This window comes from Microtus oregoni, unplaced genomic scaffold (genome assembly GCF_018167655.1).
Source record: "Microtus oregoni isolate MIOR12 unplaced genomic scaffold, Mior012 000000F_ref0000247, whole genome shotgun sequence".
Lineage (NCBI taxonomy): Eukaryota > Metazoa > Chordata > Mammalia > Rodentia > Cricetidae > Microtus > Microtus oregoni.
The window spans coordinates 23,769,215-23,775,214 of NW_024543059.1; positions in this window are offsets into that span (position 1 = coordinate 23,769,215).

Sequence of the window (6,000 nt, forward strand, 5' to 3'; positions counted from 1 at the left end):
GGAGAGTAATAAACCTTCTTTTTAATTAAATAGAATGTTTTTCTGTCTTACGAAATAGATGCCTCGGGCATTGCTACTAATGAAGCAACGAACAAATAAAACATGTCGTCATCTGAAGACCACATTTTCTGCAGTCTTTCCCCAAATAAGCTTTTTCTCTCTTCACCTCGAATGGTATACTTTCTACTGTCTTTCTTTCATTCGTGTTACAATGTATCAAGATGAACTCTTTGTTTACTACAGAAAATATATTTTTGTAATATTTTAAGCCTTAAATAAAAATTAGGTTTTGACCAAGTCTATGTCGCCACTTATTTGAGATGTGTGTGATAGAATCCTGATTCCTTTTTCTTTTCTCGTTGAGACAATTGGACTTGGAAGTCCCCGGGACTGTGGAGTCAGGTGGAGAAACACAATACACACACACACACACACACACACACACACACACACACACACAGCTGATTCACACCATCAACAAGAACAGAAATGTGGCTGAAACTGAGGGTGTCCGCTAAGGCAGGGTTGAGTTTAGCTTTGCTAATTTTGGAGTTTCTGTGAAGAAGATGGGCACGAAAGAGAAGGAAGACGCTGTGTTTAGGGGACAGACAGCTAGGGAAGAACTCCGTAGTGGCTCTTCCTCTTTTCCTCCTTTATTTCCCTTTCCTTTTCATTTTTCTTCCATCTCATCTGCTTTCTCTTCTTCTTCCATGAACTATGATACAGCAGATCCTATGTATACACATTGGATTAGGCACCGGGACACACAGACAAGGCAAAGAGGCTTGAAGTATAGGACCAGGCAAACAGCAAGTAATTGTACGGTGTTGACCGAGAAAAAGGGAAGGAACAGAGAAGGGTTCCCCTAAGAAATAATGTAGGGGGTGTGTAGAAATGAGCCAGGGCCACCAGGAGAAGAAAAACAGCACAAGGAATCCTTGCAGAGGAGCTGAAGGAAGACCAGGAGGTCTGGATAGCATGGTTGAAGGTGGAGAGTTCCCCTACATGGAGAACCAGTTTATGCTTCAAGAAAAGAGAAGAAAATGCCAGCATTCAGAAAGCAGTGAAGGGCTGAGGTGCTTGATTATGGCAGAGTATTTGCCCCACATGTGTGAGGTTTGATCCCCAGCACAGGAAATGAGGAGGCGGAGACAAAGAAAGTGTATTTGTTCCTAATATATAGTGATTAGTGAGAGTGGAAATTATTTTTTAAAAACTCTCATTGAAGTAGCTTTAGAATAGAACCTCAAAAAGCATGTTTAAAATTCAGGAACTAAGCTGGGGCATGGGTTCAGCTGCTAGAGTTCTTCTGTAGTCTCTACAGAACCCTGAGTTCTGTCACCGAGGCTACAAAAGATAGGCATGGGATGGGCAGTGATGGTGCACACCGTTAATCCCTTGGGAATCAGAGGCAGGTGGATCTCATGAGTTCAGGCCAACCTGGTCTACAAAGTGAGTTCTAGGACAGCCAGAACTGTTACACAGAGAAACCCCTTTTCCAAGAAAAAAAGAAAGGAAGGAAAAAAGGAAAGAAGGAAGGAAAGAAGGAAGAGGAAAAATCCAGGCATAGGATTACATACCTCTAATGTCAGCACTTGGGAGGTAGAGGCTGAAGTTGAGGAGCTGAAGGTCATCCTTTGTTACTAAATAAGTTTGAGGCAATCTTGGGCTATATATGACCCTGTTTCGATAATTAATTGACTCAGAATGATTTGAAATATCTCCATCTGTCTCTTCCTTCCTCAACATGGACCTAAAGATGTGGAAAAGCAGCCACTGAAAGCTGGGGCTGTGTGCAGCAGAGGCCATTGAGCCTGGGGACGGGCAGAGCCTACCCCAGCGGCATGCAGGAATTGCTCACCAAGGCACCTTCTCTCCAGCATCAACATTCATAACTTTGAGACACTACAGAAAGCACATTCCAGATACGCAACATTCTTGGTTTTAGTACTGGGAGTCGAGCCCAGCGCCTTGTGCATGCAAAGCAAGAGCTGAACCACAGAGATTAGATCTCTAGTTCTTGGTCTCAGCTGTAGCACAGCCTGGTCTTGAACTGGCACTCCCTCTGTGCTCCACACCCAAGGCTACAGTCATGTGCATGTGACAGTGGGCCTGACTCAGACACTTGACATTTTTAATGTCAGCTCTCAGAAGAAACTCGTTTCTTCCCTTTCTGTTTCTTTCTTTCCCACTTTCTGGTGGGGGTGGGGGTGGGGTCATGCAATACATACAAATAAAATATTAGGCAATTTGAGATCCCACACCCTACAGAATCATTCTTTTGACAGTAAGAGGGATTTAAAGGTTGGGCTCATATTTCCTCTGCCTGGCTTCATATTGACTGAGAATGCTAGTTTCAAGCTCCTATTATATTGGAGGCAATAGCTCTACTCTTCCTCCTCCTGTGAGTGTGTGTCTCGCGCACATGCGCGCGCACACACACACACACACACACACACACACATACAGACACACACATACAGATACACACACACATACAGACACACACACACTGCAGAACTAAAAGCTACAGCAACTGGGTCTCCAGGAGGAAACTGCTATTGGAGAACGCCTCTGAGGAGTCAGGCACCGTGTGCCTGGCAGAGGTCTGACTCACTGTCCATAAAGAACGCAGTGTGGGCCACGCCCTCCTCCCTAAGCATTCAAAATCTTACAGCATCAATTCAACTACTCATGTTCACACTCTAATAGATTTATCTGCTGATGGGATTATCCAGTTCTCCTGATCTTAGGTCCTCAGATCCGGGTCCTCTGTACATCATCAACGCCAGCTCTATTGATACTGATATTATTTTTATTAAATTAAGACACTGTTATATTTTAGGGAGCACAAGGCTTTGGAAAAACTGAACATTTTTTTTTTTTTATGTTTTAAGAAGCTACTCTGGGCTGGTGAGATGGCTCGTTGGGTAAAGGCATGTGTCAAGCTTGGAGGCTTGAGTTTGAACCCCAGAACTCACAAGGTAGGGATATTAACACCATCAAGTGTCCTTTTACCTTACAGGAGTACCCCAGCTCTCACTGCCCCCCCCCCAACCAACAGATAGATGTAAAAAGAAGCTAATATTATGTGCTGAGGAGGGTCTTTTATTTGCAAGGGCATTTTACAGTACAGCCAATTTAACTGGCCATTTCTGTTTGGAGACTTTCCCTGTACAGGTCATGTGATTGTTGGGCAGGCACATCCTTCTTAACCTACGCACTGACATATTTCAAATAAAAAAAAATTGTGTCTCAGAGGAATGGAGATCAGAGCTCATGTCAAAAGTCTGATTCCAGATTTTGTGTTCAAACTCATCATGCTGGATCAGAAAGAATAAAAATATTTTAGAAAAAAACAGAGATGTTTCTCTAGGTCCTTGCACATCCAAAACAAATTCAGAATATGAAACTTACTTATCTTTCCATCCTTTCTTTTGTTCTTCATTTCTTTTTTCCAGCCCCTTTTGCTTTTCTTTCTTTTTTCTTTTCTTTCTTGCTCTCTTTCTTCCTTTTTCTTTTTGTGAATGATGGTCTCAGTCCATAGCCCAGGCTGCCTCAGGTTGTCTTCAAATTTGCACGCAATCTCCTCTCTCAGTTTCCTAAGAGTTGGGATGATAGGCATAGGCTTCCATGCCCAGCCTCAGAACACTTATATACCAGGAACTCTCGTGGATATAGCAATGGGACAAGGGAGATGATCAAGGAAGAACCAGTTCATTTCAGTTCCCTGCCCTCTCTTCTCTTCCACAGAGGACACCGGTGAGACAGTTTTGAAACCTAGCTGTTGCCATCCTTTCCGAAGAGTCACATCTCCCGTGGTTTAGCTTTCACATTCAATTTGTCTAGAATTCTGACTCGCGATTCTGAGCTCTTCTGGCATATTTTAGTCTTATAGCTGCTCAACAATATTTTGATCTAAATATGACGTTGTCTTGTGTTTTGGTACTGTGGAGCGGATTCTGATAGTGAGTCCTTGCTTTGCAGCCTTTGCCCCACCTAAGCTATTGGGTTTCATTGTTTACTCTTAGTTAAAAACAATTCCATATGTTCTGACCTCAGGACATTTAGACTCCGCTCATGTCGCTAAAGCAAGAAGACAAGTTATTTGATATCATGATGGCGAATCAGCTGGTACACCCTGGAACAGCTCTGCTCCCATTGGCACATTAGCACCGCAGAGAGAGCCATGGATTATTAATTAGGAATGCACAGGGGAGAGTGCCTTTCGTTTGTTAATTTCCAATACAAACCGAATCCCAAGAAGCCATAGTCCCTGTGTATTTATTTTCCAGCATTGGCATCTTTTGTTCTATCATCATATAAGAACTGCCCAAAGAATACTTTAAAAACAATTACCACGTGGATTGCTTAATATAGCTTCCTCCCACCTTCCTGCAGAGGTGTCTGAGGAGAGAAAAGGCACCAGAGTTACTCAGGCCCTGAGGGTGAGGAGTCTGCTCACATGTGGGAATGCCAGGCAGCCTGGGTGCTCGCAGAGCAGGCTTTGGCAGGCCATCAGGGAGAGGGTATTTCGTAATTCAGGCTTTGCCCCAAAGGATTCCAAGCCAAGAAACAAGTAAGAACCAGGGCTGAGAGTACAAGAAGGAAGTTTATTTCATGGACCAAAACCTCGAAGGAGGAAGCAGTTTCACTTCCATTCCCAGGTCTGCTTTCCTTTCTTTTTCTTTCTTGTTTTTCTGTTTAACCTGCCTTGTACATGGGTTTTCCTTATCAGACGCCATCAGCACATTCAACTATTCTATGTTTGGTGTTTCTGAGTGCACTGGCAAGCAAATTTATCCCTAAGGGTTGTGATGGCTATTGAAGGTTATTAGGTAACAGGACATTAAAATGACTAATGTTTATTGAGAACTTACTTATCCCTAGTGTTTTTGCTAAGGTATGTATGGGACTTCTTAGGTAATGCTTGGGATCCTAGTATTTGGATGCTATTGCTATTGCCTAATTAGAGTCGAGAAAACCTAACATGGAAAGGTTTATAACTCTCCAGAGATGACAGAGTAAGTAGGTCTCAAAACGAAAAGAGAAGCCCTGTGGCCAGTCAAGTCACTCTCTTAAGTGATCCTGTGTTCCTCCACCTGCACGCAGCTCTTGCCTCAGTGTGTTCATGACTGTGGGGGGTGTTGTTGTCAGGATCTGGTTCTCCACCTTTTGGAAATGCCTGTGGTGCATAAGCTGGAGAGATGGCTCAGAGGTTAAGAGCACTGGCTGCTCTTCGAAAGGTCCTGAGTTCAATTCCAGGCAACCACATGTGGTTCACAACCATCTGTAATGAGATCTGGTGACCCTTTCTGGCCTGCAGACATACATGCAGATAGAACACTGCAAGAAAATAAACAAATAAATCTTAAAACAAACAAACAAACAAAAAACAATTAAAAAAAGCTTTGTGTTCAGACCATTTACAGCAGCTGTCATGGTTTACATCCGAAATGTCTCCCACAGGCTTCTACTTGTTTGAAATGCTTGTTCTCCGGTTAGTGGGCTAGGGGGAATGGAACCTTTAAGAGTTGGGGTCTGATTGGGGGAAGCAGGTTACTAAAGGGTGATCTTTTTTTAAAATATTTATTTATTATGTATACAATATTCTGTCTGTGTGTATGCCTGCAGGCCAGAAGAGGGCACCAGACCTCATTACAGATGGTTGTGAGCCACCATGTGGTTGCTGGGAATTGAACTCAGGACCTTTGGAAGAACAGGCAATGCTCTTAACCTCTGAGCCATCTCTCCAGCCCCCCCATAATGCTCTTCTTAATTGCCAAAAGATGGACGCAGCTAAAATGTGTTTAAGCAGGTGAGTGAACAAGCTGTGTCAATCAAAGGGATGTGCATCAATCAAAAGAAAAGAGTCATCAAGCCATGAGTAGACAGAGCGTAAATTTAAAGGCATGGTGCCAAGTGAAAGAAGCTGATTAGAGAAGGCTGCAACAATAAGGCACAAAAAGACAATGACTACAGGGGCAGAAAACCATCAGC